Below are 18,434 nucleotides of genomic sequence, written 5' to 3'. Positions count from 1 at the left end.
AAGCGTAAGACATTTGACACAGATAACTTAGTTCATACAAAATGGTTGGGAATGCCGGAGAAGTAGGCTGTGGGATGATCCCCAGGAATGATTCCCAGAATGACACTGCCAAATAGACCTTCAGGGTTGCAGCTACCTTTACCATAATCACAAAAATGGGCAATCAGGTGAATACAACCTGAACTATCAAGTTCAAGAACACACCACTGGGGTTGTGATCTAGGCACCAGGAAACTGCTGCTGATGCCTCCATTGCAAGTGCTTTTGAAGTTAGCAACTGGGCACTTGAGTGGTGCCATCTTTGTCCTCATTCAAATCAGGTTGTCTCCTCTGTGCCGCCACTCCCCCGCCCTCCCCCCCCAACCCCCCCGCCATTTCCCACTGGCAAACTTGCACCTTCCAAATCTCAAGAGGTGGAGTGGGGTATCTTAAGTGTAATCTAATTCGCATCTACATACTGAATTGCCAGTTAACTTTGGAAATTTGGTTTTTAGTTTTACAGCCTCTGTAGTATAGAAAGATTGCCTAGAAATAGAATGGATGCTGAATGTCAAATTCACCATGTCTACCACACCCATGAGACATACTGAAACTTTTTTTAATGTTTATTTGTTTTTGAGAGAGAGAGAGAGAGAGAGAGAGAGAGAGAGACAGAGAGAGACAGGGGTGGGGGAGGAACAGAGAGAGAGGGAGACACAGAATCCAAAAGCAGGCTTCAGGTTTTGAGCTGTCAACACAGAGCATGATGTGGGGCTTGAACCCATGAACCATGAGATCATGACCTGAGCCTTAGTAGGTTTCTTAACCAACTGAGCCACCCAGGTGCCCCATAAACTGAAACTTTTTAAAAAAATTGGTATATATTTGGATGCAAATAATATATTTTTAATGTTAAAAAACTGTTATGCAAGTCATAATCTCAGACTATCAGTTAATAAAACTTGTAATCAATAAACAACAATCAATATAAAACAATGATAATGAATAATCACATAATAACATTTTCAGAATGAGGCCAAATATACAGAATCAAATATATAGCATCAAATACTTTCATTCTTATGAAAGCCAAATTCCTAATCTCCTAATCTTCTCCCTGAAACCAGCTACTCCTAATAACTTTGCCCATAAATTAAGAAGTGAGATAGTTTTTACGTATCAGAGTTTCAGTTTTAAGAAACTATAATTCTCAGAGTCATCAAGGGTAGAATGACAGTGATGACAGTGATATATTATACATTCTTAGGAAAATTACAAGTTGGTACAACATTTTTAAAGGGTAACATGGCAATGTGTATTGATAGCCTTTAGAATATGAATAAGTTTTAATGCAGTATTTATTTCCATTTTGGAAACTTTATCTCATCAAAGTAATGAGAAGTATACACAAAGAACATGGAATAGGTTATCTAGTATAGTGTTGTTGAGCAAAAATTTCCAATTTTAGCAATGGTTAGATAAAATATGGTACAACTTTATTTCAATACGCTGTAGCTATTAAAAAGTGTTTCAGAAAATATTTAATGATGGAAAATGTTCACTATTATTTGGGAAAGAAAGTTTACAACATGATCCAAATTTCTCTCTCTATATATATCTATATATAGAAAATAATTACTAGAAAGCAAAATACAAATGTATTAACAATTTTTTAATAGTGGTTGATATATCAATCTAGATAAGTTACATTATGATTTGGAAACAAACAATACTAAAATCCCAGTGGCTTAATACACAACAGTTTATTTATTTGTTCTCTCAAGATTTGCTGAGGGTACAGGCAACTTTCCAGGACAGCTGTCCTCCATGTGGGAGCTCAGAACCTCAGGCTAATTCAATCACGTGGCATGTCCATAACAAGTTCTTCCATGATTGCTGTGGCAGTGAAGAGAGAGTCTGCATAGTCCTACAGGTAGTGTTCTCTGAATTCTTATTTTACCCATAAACAAGTTACCTCATGAACAGCCTAAGTATCTCAACCTAGAATCCATAACTTCACTCACCCCAAAGAGTTCAATATTGCAAATCATTTTAGTGCCACCAAATTAGCTTCCAATTCATTTCATTCCTTGGAAATAATGTGTTGGTAAATATTGAATGTGCCATGTATGCTACCAGAATCTCAATTGCCCTAGGTAAAATGAGAAAGAAATATTTATATCAATGCTTTGATAAAAATTTTGGAATATTTCATCAATAGATAACTGTGAACATGTGATACATGGCTTATATTTGTCTCTTAGACTTCTTTGGACACACTTTGCTTTTCCTTTAAATAATACTCATAAATGTTAAATACAATGGACTTTGGAGTGATTTTATAGATGGAAATTATGTTGTTTATTTAAAGTGACTTGCCTTTATTTTTCCCACTGGCTGTCATTGTTTTGTATTTGTTGTTCTCATAAGTTTTCCAGGGATTTTATGGGCTCTAAATTTCAAGTAGCTTGTATTGCCCATCATTGATTGAGGCAAAGATAATATTTTAGTCATGCTTCTCATCTTGTGCATAACCTGTGTTAGCCCCTCTGGATTCTGGATCATGGCTTATTCTGGTGTGAAATGAAGCTGACTTTTTTATTTTTATTTTTTATTTATTTTTAATTTTTTGATGTTTATTTTTGAGAGAGAGAGCAGGGGAGGGGCCGAGAGATAGAGAAGGAGACACAGAATCCAAAGCAGGGTCCAGGCTCCAGGCTGTCAGCTCAGAGCCCTGCGCAGGGCTCCAACGCACGAACTGCAAGATCATGACCTGAGCTGGAGTCAGACGCTTAACCCACTGAGCCACCCAGGTGCCCCAGAAGTTGACTTTTTTTAAAGTTTATTTATTTATTTTAAAAGAGAGAGGAAGAGAGAGTGCTTACACTCACAGGTGTGCAAGCAGGAGAGAGGCAGAGAGAGAGGGAGAGAGGGAATCCCAAGCAGGCTCTAGTGCTGTTAGCCCTAAGCCCAACGCTTGGTTCTGTCTCCGACAGTGAGATCATGACCTGAGCTGATATCAAGAGTCGGATGCTTAAAAAGATGAGCCACCCAGGTGCCCCTGAAGTTGTGTTTCATTTTAAAGGAGAGAACTTACTTCTATAGTGAACTTTAAGGACAGAATCATGCCCTTTTGTTAGAACTGGATTAAGAGCAATTAGACACCATAGTTGGAAAACCATTGTAGTTGGTATATAAATGTAACAAATAAAAGAATATATATTGACATTAAGCAACATCCCAAATTACTGGATCTGCATTAGAAACAGATCTTAGATCTCTTAATTTAGAGTTATTCCATATTCCAGGTAAGGATGATGTGGTACAGCAAGGATTTTTAAAATGTGCTATCCTGACTGTTAATTAAGCTACTCATATGCATATGCTACCTACAAGTGACTTATTCAGAACAGGTGAGATGGGATAAATAATGGAAAAGGAAAAGAAAGACAACAAATCTGAAAAGAAAATTGTATGTAGTATTAGAAATATAAGATATATGTGATTTTTTTTTATTCCTTCTGCATGTGGTTATAATCAAATCCAACTTTTCCTATTTCACATACAAAATGAAGTTGGGAATTGGGCTGGGAAGGGAATTTCAATTGGCTTTGACAGGTTGGAGTAATTTTCAACATGGCTTTGAGATAGTGGTTTTGCTTGGCTAATACATATTTTTCAATTTTGTCAATTGAGACAGAAACCCCAAACATTATAAAAGTGTTTGAGTACTGGTTGTTTTTTGCCAGGAAGACACATTGACTTTGGTGTACAATGTTAAGATCATGAATTTTGCTAAATACAATTGCAAACACATGTTCCATTACAAAGCAGGCAATGAAGAACAAATTAAAAATAAACAACATAAAAATGGGTTTCACTAAGAAACACTGGATAACACCAACAGTGTTTTTAAAAATTAAAATTATATAATTACTACAATAACTTTTTACATTGCTAAAATATTAAAGAACCGTATTGGTTGTGCTGTTTCTTTCTATTTATAAATAATTGAATCAAAGTTATTGAGTCATGAAAACTAGTATCTTTTTTTTTTTTTTTTTTTTTTTAAATTTTTTTTTTTTTTTCAACGTTTTTTATTTATTTTTGGGACAGAGAGAGACAGAGCATGAACGGGGGAGGGGCAGAGAGAGAGAGGGAGACACAGAATCGGAAACAGGCTCCAGGCTCCGAGCCGTCAGCCCAGAGCCTGACGCGGGGCTCGAACTCACGGACCGCAAGATCGTGACCTGGCTGAAGTCGGTCGCTTAACCGACTGCGCCACCCAGGCGCCCCATGAAAACTAGTATCTTAAAAATTCAGCCCTCTTTTTATTAGTGAAGACATTTTAAATACGTAAAAAATGAATTTCAGGATTAGTAAAATTTTAATTTAATTATTAATAATAGCTTTTTCTGAAATTTTCTTTTGGTCAGATCAGAACAGTTTGGATTTTGGACAAAGACCATTACAAGACACAAAGAAAAAAATAATCTCTAATATAATGATCTCTAAAATAATGCACAAATAGAATAATTTTGAGTGGGAAAATAGGTGACATTTTAAAATTTTATAAGAGGAATTATATTTTATTCTCTACCCATCATTTCATCACGTTACTTTTTTTTTTTTAATAGTCCAAAGATGTCCCATCATACTAAAATATGGAATCATTATTTATGGAATCCTATTCAAGAATTTGTGGGCAAAACAATGCTTCCTAACTCCTAATTTAGAATCTCAAATGTTCTAGCTTTCTAGTCTTTCAATTTGCTCAGATAATTTTCTACCATTACTGCAACAGTACCTTCTGAAAATTATTCCTGTGAGACCGACTGGTGGTTAAACTCCAAACTCAGAACTCCAAGGACTTACCATTCCCCCTTTTCTCAATAAATAATAGAAAGAATTTAGTTTGTTTATTCTTTCATTCACTCAATTTAAGCCTTTTTTGGAGGTGCGTGTACCTGTCTATGCTTCTCTTACATTTGTCTTGGTAATGTAGTCTTCTTAAATCATAAGTTCCTATAGAACAGGGACCATGCCAATTTAATTTGTTTTTAATGCAGCTAACCTAGTGCAATGAAAATATGTGAGCTTAATACATGAATCTTGATGATGATGATGATTATAATAATTTATGTTGTTTCTCTTTTGCTTCTCAGTGGCACTTACTAGTAATTCACTCTTGCTGACAGCTAAGTTTTGTGTATTTTTTGTGTATATTTTCATATTTCTGTCAGCAAAAATATTACATAAAGACATAATGCATAAAGTTTAACTGCAGTATTCCTTTAACTTTATCCTACTTCTCTGTCTTTTTTCTATGTATCTGGCAGAATTATATATGAGGCCAAATCTTTAAGTTCTTTGCAATTTTCTCTTTGGATTTACAGCACAAGTCTGTTAATTATTTCATATCAGTCACTATCAATATAAGGCAAACATTAAAGAAATGGGAAAGGGGCAGTTAAAAGAAAAATGCCGCCGAACAATGCATGGTATTTCTCTTCCCACATTAATGTAATCCATCACAGCCAAAACTTTACCAATCTGCTGGGTTCTCAGAGAATTGTGAGCAGTTTTTTCTTTTCTGAGATTTTTCTCTTTTCTGCAAGTCAAGAAAGTACATATTGTCCTTTTTTTTTGTCTCAAAGAGAAGAGCAACTATACTTGACAAAGTAACTTATAGAGTCACATTTCAATGTAAACAAACAGTTAAACACATTCGTAACATCAAGCCCTCTCATTAGAAAACCATGCCAATACTGTTTATTAGTTGGTGTTTGTAGGCTCTCCTACGTTTTTTCATGTGGCCATCCATGAAATGATTTAAATTCGTAAAAGCAGGTATCATGTTATATACATGTTTCATATACCTAATTCACTACCTTGTATAGTTCTACAATATAATTGATTCCAATAATAAATATTAACTTTAGTATGGTAACTTTATACAGTAGCTTATGAAGTTAACCTCGGGTCTCAATTATAAATTCCAAGAAAGAAAACCCCTTAGGTCATGGATCCTTACTTGCATATTTCATATATCAATAATAGGTCTCAGGAAATTCACTCTTTTATCTTTCCCTACCTCAATGTCATTTTCTGTATTCATTCATTATTGCAATGCTGCCATAACTCACTTTTGGATAGATCTGCTGCATAATATCCTTTCCTATGTGAAACAAAGGAGGCAAGTATGTTAAAGAGCCATAGCAAGTGAAGTAGGTGTGGCAAAATCCATGCATTTAATTCATAAAAGTATGCTACCAACCTTCAGTCAGATCTTATTTATTCATTGTTTGTACAATATAAAACATTTTATCTGCCATGAATTCAAACTAGGGGAAGTGTACATACTCTGAAAACAGAAGTGAGGCCTACCAGCTTTGTATCAGAAGAAGATACTAAAATGAATCTATATGAAACAATTATAACTTAAAAGGCAATGTGGCCTTTGTTCATTTTGTATATAGGTGTAAACAGCCTGTACCTTTAATAGATCCCAAGGTAGCACTGTGGTACCTCATAGTTAAATAACTGATATTTGTAATAATGGCTTTGAGTCTTTAAGAATAAGTTAAATAATTATAATTTATTTTTCTTTAGTGATGTTTGAGGGGTACAAAGTACTTTTAGAGATAGACATAACTATCTTTGAGGTCAAAGAGTTCATGAAATTTGACTCAAAATGCTTAGAACAAATACAAGTGATATCAAAACAGCTGAAGAAATCTAAGTGTTCTAACAATGGGGAAAGACTTACTTAAAGATGGTCTGTCAATCCAATAGAATCTTATATAGTCATTTAAGTGATAATTGTGAGGACTATAAAATACACAATAATTTAACACTGGTAAGTAGAAACACTGATAAAAGAATTACGTAGACATCTGATTGGTTACAATATTTTTAAAAGCTTATTTGTCAATAAAGATTAGGATGAAACAACAGAAATGGAAAGTCAATGACACATCATACAGGTCATGTACACAGACTTGGAGCCAGATAGCCTGAGTTTGGTTTTCAGATTTGCCACTTTTTATTTGCCTTGAGAAAATTATGAAACCCATGTGCCTCAGTTTACTCATCTGATATACAAGGATAGATTCTCTTGTCCATATGGTTGCTATAAGAATAAGAATTAAAATGATATAGCATATATATTAAGTACTAAGAACAGTGCTTGGTACTTAGGATTACTATATGTATTGATAAATTAAAAAAAGAAATAGTCACATTAGTGAGATTAAAGGATCATTTTGTGTTTTTTCTAGGTAAAGTGAATTTTAGATTGCATCATGTTAGCTAACTCTATTTAAAAAGTCAAGGGATTGCATAAATAATTTGGAAAGGATAATGAGTAAAATGAAATTCTTTTGGATTCTGAAAGGAATACAATTCAGCTATCTGGAAAAATCAACTAGCAGATGATTGTCTAAAACATCTGGATAGTCAAGACTTCACTATTCTTAATTATTTCACTCTTGTTTACAAATTTCCACCATGTTATTTATTGTTAGTTATGTCATGTGTGTTGGCCTTCACAGCCACGTTGTATGTTTTTGTTTGTATTCAATAATATTAGGTAATATAATTTTCTTTTTGCACAAATAGTGTCAAATAGCTAAGTATTACTGTACTTTGATTTTTTTTCCACAAAAAGATATTTTTATGGGTCAAAATTTGACTTCCCTATTGTGTGTCCACATGCTTCTTTGGTGACTATTTTGCTGCATTCCTATGTAATTTCTTCAAGTCCCTGGTCTTCCTTTTGAGGTCTTTCTTTAGAGTCTCTCAAAAGAGAATTTCTAGGGATCCAGAAATTGTTACAGGTCAGGTGCAGGATTCCTTTATGATTAATGTAGTCTGTAGAGGCCAGAGGCTCCCCTGCTGCCATTGTATTTGCCAGGAAATTCCAGATTAATGACAGTCTCTACTCTATACCTAAATAAGCCCCCACAACTAGCCATTAACATCACCAATGCACCATAATGTTGGCTTCTACTGAGTACTTTCAATCTACTTAAGGTAAAAAGTGTTGGCAACACAAATGGATAAATCCAGGCTAAGGACACTTATTTCATGAGATAGTGACATCCTCTATTTGGCTGTTTCTATTAGGGTATCTGTCTCCTTCCAATGTGCTGTGGAAAAAAGTTTTATGATTATGTTGAGGAGGGAATGATTATCCTGAGCAAGCTTGAGGTGGGTAGAGTAGGACCATCTTTTGTTTGCTTGCCTTTTTTGAGGAACCATCTAGGTAGTGGCAGAAAGGCTCATGGAAAGCTGAAGCGGTGATTTTAGGCCATGGCTTTACGTTGAGCTCCATTTAGTTCAGCCTAACTCATCAGCTAAATTAGAGTTCCATGTTGATGTTTAGGATCAAAGACAGCAGGTGATAATAAATCATGGTTTAAAACTGATGTTTTTGTATTTATATTTCACTTGGACTTGACTGTTTCAGGAAAATATTAAGGATTTTATGGTCCATTTCTCAACCTTAGAACCTCTTAGCCTAAAGGAAACATTTTACGGGTTCATAGAAGCTAATATTTTTTTCATTGATGTAGCAGTGAAAACTGATTCCAAGTCAGACTTGACTTTGGATGACAGGAGATGCATTTTAATTATCTGGATCTGAAAATTGACCAACACTTGATATCTATTATTGAGCATAATATTATTTATAATTGCCTAAGAACATCTTCTTCAAAAGACTAATGCAGATTAAGTTCAATAGCAATGTCATTATATCTCAGACAATAAAAGGTGAACATTTAAGCACATTTTCTTTTATCTTTTTTTGTTTGTTTACATATATAGAGATCTCATTCCACAGTGCATGTGCTCTGTTCAAGCCATCAGGCTTCCACAGGCTTGATTGAGGTAAAGACTTTCACATAAAGTTTCAGTCAGTGTTAAAATCAGAGAAGAGAGCTAAGCTCAATGTTGAGTGAAAAGCCAATATGCCATTGGCCAATAAAGTGATTCTGAATGGATCACCAAAGCTAAAACACCAATAGATTTGAGGCCAAAATCTACAAGTAAGATTTGTAAGAAGAAGAGCATTAGGTTGAATTCCAGAAGGCTAGGGCATTTGTCTGAGACACAAATTGTTAGAAGGTAGGGTTTAATGCTTGCTGAAGCATGGTATGCAGGTTAAGTGAGTCTTCCATGTGTATAGGGCCTTGAGAAGATGGGGCACCATGATTCTTTAATTCTAGACAAGTTCTTCCAGTTTCCTGGGTATTAGTGAGTGTGTGTGTGTGTGTGTGTGTGTGTGTGTGTGTATGTTAATGGTGTTTTGGTGCACAAAAGTCTAGTTCTTCGGGGCAAACACTATATACTTGATATTGCATTAATCTCTTATTAATTGATGTTACTTGAGTCCCATTTAATAAATTCATTTTTCAGTCCCATTTAATAAATTCATTCATTCATTCTGCAGTTTCCAAAAGTACTTAATCCCAAGATATAATTCACTAGAAAACAATCCTGACAAATCAGGAAAAAATACTTATGATTCTGTCCCAGATCTATAGATATTCACCTACAGTGAATATTTTATTACATCAAAATTAATCTACCTAAAAATGATTTATTTTTATACAAGCGTATTCACCTTTCTCCTTATAGAAAGAGAATAAACCATAGATTAATATGAGTATTAAAAAATGGCTATTCGAATGTTATGTCTTCTCAACTAAAAAAAAATATACTTTCTTAAAATTTCCCTCTCTTTGTTGAAGTTCTCACGATGTTCATTCATTCTTCTTTCCAGTTCAGTGAGCATCATTATGACCATTACTTTGAACTCTTATCAAGTAAATTACTCATCTCCATTTCATTAAGGTTTCTTTCTGAGGTTGTATCTTGTTCTTTCATTTGTAACTTAGTCCTCTGTTTATTTTTCTTGACTTTCTGTGTTGGTTTGTATACAGTAGATAAAACAATGCCTCTCCCAGTCTTGAAGGCATGGCCTCTTGTAGATTATCCTTGTTATTCAACCCTGCCCCAGCCTTTTGTCATCTCTCAAATCTTTATGCTTGTCCAAGCAGCCTCTTATAGTTTTAATAGCTCCCGGTAGTTGAGGGTATGTCAAGACCTATCAGTGTCCCTAAGGGGAAGATCTTTGCATTCAGGCTGTTAGGAAGAACTGATCCTCAGGCAGCAGCTTTTAAAAGTATGCAAATACTTTAAAAGTATGCAAAAGTTCAGGGGGACTACAAGTGTAAGCCCTGCTGGCCAGGCATCTGATCATGTCCCCTAGATGGCAGTCACAAAAATTAGATGCCAGTTGAGTATATAAGCTCTTCTCTGGGAGATATCAGCAAGCTGGAGTAGGGCAGAGGGATAGTTCCAAGACGACATCTACAACCTATGTTCCTTGAGAGAAGTTTTGTAGTCCACTAGATGTATGCCAAGCCTGAAGCCTGTCTCCCAGAGCAAAGCTCCAGAGGTCTCTTTCACAGAAAAATTGGAGGATATGCCTCAGTCAGCTGTCTGCACAGTGTTGTGGGGAATTGCAGCCTGCCAAGAACCAACTCTCCAATTGCCATAGGCCGTGGGAGACAGGAGTGCAAACTTCCTTGGCCACCAGAGACAGATGATCAAGGAACATTTTCTAGGTGGCAGCTACAAAAACTGGGGCACCAGGTATAAAAATCAGGCACCAGCTATGTGTAAAGTTTTCCTGCAAAAGACACTGGTGTCCTGGAATGAGGTAGGGGGAAAGTGTGAGGATGGCACCCACCCTCTGAGGTCTCTGGAAAGGATTACTGTCTACCCCTAGGTGTGTGTTTAATTAGGAGCCTCAGGTTTCAGCCATTATGATTAGCTAACAGGCCTGCTTCACAGAAATATCAAGCTCCTGGGTCTGTTACCTCTTGTTGTGCCTGAGTGGAGATGGTCACGGCTTTTTAAGAATTCTTTTCCTATTGATTACAGTCCCATGGGACACAGAAGCATAAGCCTCACTGACCACCAAAGCCAGGCAAGGTAGAGGTATCCCCTGGCAGCAGCCATAAAAATCAGGATGCCAGATTAGGGTATGAATTCCTTTCTGGATGACTGTGATTATTAGAGGCCCATGGGATCAGGAATGCAAAATCTTCTGGCCTCCATATCCAGGCAGTCAAGAGACATTCCTTGGGCAGCAGCTGTAAAGACTGGGCATCAGATGCATGTAAAAGCTCTTCTGGGGGCTCTAGAGCATGGCAAAAGGAGAGCAAGAAGATGGCACCTGCCAGTCTCCACCTCCAGAAAGTGTTCCAGAAGACACCTATATGTGTGTGTTAAATTAGATGCCTGCTCCAATGCTTTAATATAAGCAGGTGAGTCTCCTTTACTTTAAGTCTGGGCACAATTGGCTCCTTCTGAGCTACGCTCTCCAGCAGGTAGTCTGAGTGCATGGGCCTCAGTGTTTTGGGGGTTCATCTCTCAGGATCAAGTCCTAAAAGCTGAGGTGCCCAATGTGGGGTTTGATCCCTTTTCTCCTCAGAGAGAAGCTCTGGGTTTTGAGTGTTCTCCTAGTGTGGATCACCACACCAGAGGTGGGGTTTATGGCAAGATTGTTTCCCATCCTATCCTACCTACTTTGACATGGTTTTCTTCTCATGTGCCTGTTGTGGGGCTATCACTCAGCAAGTCTCTAGGCTTTCTTCTAAGAGGAAATTGTTCCATATATAGCTCTAAACTCAGTGGGTCCTGTGGAAGGTGAGTTCAGGATTTTCCCTACATCACCAGTTTGAAACAGAAGCAAATAGAAGGCACAGAGCTGAACAATACAAAATTAGAACTGAAAAATACACTAGAGGGTCCAACAGCAGACTAAATTAAACAAAGGAAAATATTAGTCAATTCAAAGACAGTGAACTCACCAATCAGAGCAAGAGAAAGCAAAGAATGAAAAAAAAAATGAAGATAGCTTGAGGAGCTTATAGGACATCAAACTAACATTTGCATTATTGGGGTCCCAGGAGAGAGAGAAAGGGGTAGAAATCTTGTTTGAGGAAATAATGGCTGAAAACTTCCCTAATCCGGGGAGGGAAGGAGACATCCAGATCCAGGAAGCCAAGAGGGTTCCAAAAAAAATTAACCCAAAGAGACCCACACCAAGACACAATATAATTAAAATGTCAAAAGTCAAAGATAAAAGAAAGAATCTTAAAAGCAGCAAGAAGAAAAACAACTTGTCACACACAAGGGAATCCCTTATAAGACTATCAGCACATTTTTCAGCAGAAATTTTGCATGCCAGAAGGGAGTGACATGAAATATTAAAAATGCTGAAAGAAAAAACTTCTGATCAAGAATACTCTACCTGGTAAAGTTATCATTCAGAAGTGAAGGATAGAAAAAAAGATTTCCAGGCAAATAAAAGCTAATGGAGTTCATCACCACTAAACTGGCCTGCCAAAAAATATTAAAGGTATTTCTTTAAGCTGAAAATTCAGGGTGCTATTAGTAACAAGAAAACATGTGAAAGAATAAATCTCACTATAAAAATTAATATAGTAAATATAGTGCATTAATCATGTATAAAGCTATATTATAAAGTGATATATATATATATATCTATATATATATCTATATATATATATCACTTCTAAAGCTACTATTAAGTTTAAAGGACAAAAACAGTAAAAATAACTAGGATTATAATAATTAGTTAAGGGATACATAAGTCAAAAAGATGTAAAATGTGACATTAGAAACATAAAATGTGGGTTGGGGGACAGTAAAAATGTTGAACTTTAGAATGGGATTAAGCTTAAGTTATAAACTTAAAATAGACTGTTATAGACCTAAGTTGTTTTATATAAGCCTCGTGTTAACTACAAAGCAAAAATCTATAGTACATACATAAAAGACAAGAAAAAAACAATATAAGCATATCACCAAAGAAAGTCATCAAACCACCAAAGAAAAGAGTAGGAGAGGAAGAAAGAAACAGAGGATTTACAAAAATAGCCAGAAAACAATTAACAAAATGTCAGTAAGAACCTACCTATCAATAATTGCTTTAAATGTGAATGAACTAAATTCTCCAGTCAAAAGATAAGAAGTGGTTTAATTAATTAAAATAACACTTATCTTGTAGGTAACATATAGATACTTTTGATGTAAGGACACATAGAGACTGAAAGTGAAAGGATGGAAAGAGATATTCTATACAAATAGAAATGAAAAGAAAGCTACAGTGGCAATACTTATATCAGACAAAATAGACTTTCAAACAAAGACTAAAATAAGAGACAAATAAGGGCATTGCATAATGATAAAGGGGTCAATCCAATAAGAATATATAATATTTGTAAATATTTAGGCACCCAACATAGAACAATCAAAATATGTAAAGCAAATATTAATATACCTAAAGGGAGAAATTGATGGCAATACAATAATAGTAAGGGTGTTTAATACCCCACTCGTATCAATGGATAGATCATCCAGACAGAAAACCAAAGAGGGAACATTGACCTAAATAACACATTGGACCAGGTGGATTTAATAGATACATACGAAACATTCCATCCAAAAGCAGCAAAATATACATTCTTCTCAAGTACACATGGAATATTTTCCAAGATAGATTATATGTTAAGCCACAAGCAAGTCTTAATAAACTTAAAATAATTGAAATCACATCAAGCATCTTTTATGAATGGCATGAAACTAGAATTTAATTACACAAATAAAACTGGAAAATTCACAAATATATGAAGATTAAAAAATGCTATTGAACAATCAGTGGGTCAAAGAAGTCAGAATAGAAATAAAACAAATACCTGGAGACAAGCAAAAATGGAAATGTCACATGCCAAAATTTGTGTGATGCAGCAAAAGCAGTTTGAAGAGGAAAGCTCATAGTGATAAATGCTTACCTCAAGAAACAAGAAAAGTCTCCAATAAACAACCTAACTTTACACCTCAAGAAGTAGAAAAAGAACAAAGTCCCAAGTTAGTAAAAGTAAAGAAATAACAATGATTAGAGGATAAATAAAGACTAAAAAAAGAGAGAAATAGAGACTAAAAAGACAATAGAGAAAATAAATTAAACAAAAAACTTGTTCTTTGAAAATAGAAACAAAATTTTCAGGCCTTTAGCTAAACTCACCAGGAAAAAAAAAAGAGAAAGATCAAATAAATAAAATAAAAAAAGAAAGAGAAATCACAACTGATATCAAAGAAATACAAAGGATCATAAGAAACTAATGAACAATTATATGCTACCAAATTGGACAATCTAGAATAAATGGATATATTTCTGGAAATAACCTATCAAGACTGAATAATGATAAAAAGAAAATATGAACAGGGGCGCCTGGGTGGCTCGTCGGTTAAGCGTCCGACTTCGGCTCAGGTCATGATCTCACGGTCCGTGAGTTCGAGCCCCGCGTCGGGCTCTGTGCTGACAGCTCAGAGCCTGGAGCCTGTTTCAGATTCTGTGTCTCCCTCTCTCTCTGCTCCTCCCCTGTTCATGCTCTGTCTCTCTCTGTCTCAAAAATAAATAAACATTAAAAAAAAAATAAAAAAAAAAAAGAAAATATGAGCAGACCAATTACTAGCAAAGAGATTGAATCAGTAATCCAAAACTTTCCAATATGAGTCTGGGACCAGACTGCTTTACTGGCAAATTCCACCAAACATTCAAAAGTAAGTTAATACCAAGCCTTATTAAACTCTTCCAAAAAATAGAAGAGGAGGGAACTCTTCCAAAGTCATTTTATGAGGCCAGCAGTATCCTGATACCAGAACCAGACAAGGACACCACAAGAAAAGAAATTTACAGGCCACTATCCCTAATGAACATAGATATAAAAATCCTGAGCAAAATAGTAGCCAATAAATTCAACCATATATTCAAAGCATCATATACCATGATCAAGTGGGATTTATTTCCAGAATGCAAGGATGGGTCAACATTCACAAATCAATCAATATAATGCACCACGTTAGCAAAATGAAGGATAAATGTCACATGCTTATCTCGTAGATACAGAAAAAAACATTTGACAAAATTTAGCATCCATTTACGATAAAAATTCTCAACAAAGTGAGTATAAAGAGAATGTACCTGAAAATAATAAAAGCTGTATGGTAAGTCCACAGCTAACATTGTACTCAAAGATGAGAAGCCTTTTCTCTAAGATCAGGAACGAGACAATGATGCCTGCTCTTGCCACTTTTATTCAACAGAGTATTTTATTTAAAGTTTATTTATCTATGTTGAGAGAGAGCTTGTATTTCAGCATGAGCAGGGTAGAGGGAGAGAGCAAGGTAGAGGGAGAGAGGGTGAGAGAGAATCCCAAGAAGGCTCCATGTTGACAGTACAGAGGCCTGTGAGGGCTCCATCTCATTAACTGTAAGATCATGACCTGAGCTGAAACCAAGAATTGGATGCTGAACCAACTGAGTCACCCAGGCACCCCTATTCAATATAGTATTGGAATAGCAATTAGGCAAAGTAAATGAATAAGTGAAAATAAAAATAAAGGGCATCCAAATTGTAAAGAAAGAAGTAAAACTGTCACTATTTGCAGATGATATGATATTATACATAGAAAATCCTAGAGACTCCATCAAAAAAACTATTAGAACTTATAAATTCAGTAAAGTTGTAAGGTACAAAATAAATATACAAAAATCTGTTGTGATTCTATACATTAATAACAAACTACCAGAAAGAGAAAATAAAAAAAACTATCCATTTACACCTGCATCGAAAAGAATAAGATACCCAAGACCGTATTTAACCAAGGAGGTGAAATACCTGCATATCGAAATCTATAAGACATTAACTAAATCAATTCGAGACACAAATAAATGGAAAGATATTCCATGCTCATGGATTGGAAAAATCAACAAAATGCTGATACTATCCAAAGCAATCTGCAGACTTAATGCAATCCCTATCGAAATTCCAATGACAGTTTTTATAGAATTGGAATGAACAATTCTAAAATTTTCATGGAATCATTAAAACCCCTGAGTAGCCACAGCAACCCTGAGAAAGAATAAAGCTGGAGGCATCATGCTTCCTGATTTCAAACTTTATTACAAAGCTATAGTAATTAAAACAATATTGGCATAAAAATAGACACTTAGATCAATGTAACAGAAATAAATCCATGAATGTAGAATAAATTTATATATGGTAAAGGAGCCAATAGTATACAATGAGGAAAGGACAGTCTCTTCAATAAATGGTGCTGGGAAAACTGGACAGTCATATGCAAAACAATGAAATGCAACCACATCCTAAGCCATATATGAGAATAAACTCAAAATAGATTACAGACTTGAATGTGAGACCTGAAACCATACAAGACCTAGAAGAAAAAATAGAGAGTAAGCTCTGTGTCATTGGTCTTGGTGATGATTTTTTTTTTTAATCTGACACTAAAAAAATAAAAGAAACAAAAGCAAAAATAAACAAGTGGGACTGCATCACACTAAAAAACTTCTGCACAGCAAAGGAAACCATCAACAAAGTGAAAAGGTAACTTACTGAAAGGAGTATTTGCAAATACTATATATGATAAGGAGCTAATATCCAAAATACGTAAAGATCTCATGCAACTCAATAGCAGAAAACCAATCTGGTTAAAAATTGGGCAGAGGACCTGAATAGACATTTTTTTCCAAAGAAGACATACAGATGACCACAAATACATGAAAAGATGTACAACATCATTAATTATCAGGGAGTTACATATCAAAACCACAGTGAGACATCACCTCCCATCTGTTAGAATGGCTATTATCAAAAAGACAAGAAATAACAAGTGTTGGCAAGGATGTGGAGAAAAGGGAACCTGTGTGTGCTGTTGGTGGAAATGTAAATTGGTGATGCCACTATGGAAAATAGTATGGAGGATTTTTAAAAAGTTAAAAACAGCACTACCATACGATCCAGGAATTTCACTTCTGGGTACATATGTGAAGAGGATAACACTAACTTGAAAATAAAAAAGAAGATATATGAACCGACATGTTTGTTGCAGCATTATTTACAATAACCAAGATATGGAAGCAACCTAAGTGTCCATTAGTAGATGAATGAATAAAGAAATTGTGTTATACATATATATACATATATGTACATACATATGTATATATATGTATATATATGTACATATATGTACATATATGTATATACATATATTTGTATGTACATATGTATATATATGTATATATAACACAATTTCTTTATTCATATATATGTACATATGTATATATATGTATATATATTAGATATATATAATGGAATATTACTCAACTATAAAAATGAATGAATTTTTGCCATTTGCAACAACATGGATGGAGCTTGAGGGCTCCATTGTGCTAAGTGAAATAAGTCAGACAGAGAAAGACAAGTATTATACAATATCTTTTATACATGGAATCTAAAAAACAAAAAAATAAAAATAAAAAACAGAATACCAAGCTCACAGATACAGAGAATAGATTGGTGGTTGCCACAGGCATGGGGTGGAGGATGGAGAAATGGGAGATGGGAGAAATGGGTTCAGGGAGTCAAACACTAAAAAAAAATAAATAAATAAAAAGAAAAAAGAAAACAGGCCAATGCTGTAGATACCTGGTAAATGTTAGTTCAGCTGCATTAAGTCTGTGTATGTTTTATAGTAAGTGCTAAAGAGGAAAGATTATCTCATTTTCTTGGTACTACACTGAACATAGCAAGATATATACAGAAAATTTATAAGCTTCTGATTGTGATGACACCTTAAGAACGGGAAAATAAATCAAAATATCTTTAACACTGACATGAATCATATATTTCCATCTTTGATTATTTAAAAAATTACCAAAGAATTCTTCAACAATGTTTTTCAGTTACTTTTTTCTCTGTTATTGAAGTTTCCTGTATCAAGCAGGCATCGTACCATCGTTTTCAGTACATTTTCAAAATCAAGCATTGAGGCAATGGGCAATGTTCTAATTTAGAAATAGAAATAGAGAAGATTTTTAGGAATGTAGTAATTCAGCTTTATGGAAAACAGGAAAATGACTCAATAAAACCATCTGGTCACTAAAAAAAAAAAAAAAAAAAAAGCGTATGCCACACTTATGTGTCCCTGTTGTATGAGTGGCCTAGCATGGTATGGGGCCTGCTTAAAATCACCACTAACAGCTGGTTACCATTCAGTTGCTATTGTTGGTGCCCAGTTATTTTAGGTTTGGCTTGGCACTGACAGTGGCTAACATCTGCTAAGTGATGGCTCAATTTGTGGATCCAGGTCTTTAGGATTTAAATGCCCCTGAATTTAAAAGGGCAATCTAGGCCTGTATGGGAGCTTCTTCAAAGTTGACCTGAATCCTTGCAAAAGGTTGCAAGCTGTCATGGTTTCCTGGGTTTTACATAGCCTGGACCTTCCTTTTGTGATGGTAGCTGCCCCTCCAGGCTCCTCCAGGGCTGGTAG

The sequence above is a fragment of the Neofelis nebulosa genome, chromosome 6, assembly GCF_028018385.1.
Source record: "Neofelis nebulosa isolate mNeoNeb1 chromosome 6, mNeoNeb1.pri, whole genome shotgun sequence".
Taxonomy (NCBI): Eukaryota; Metazoa; Chordata; class Mammalia; order Carnivora; family Felidae; genus Neofelis; species Neofelis nebulosa.
The sequence above is the reverse complement of the archived record's forward strand: the minus strand, read 5'-3'. Positions refer to the sequence as shown.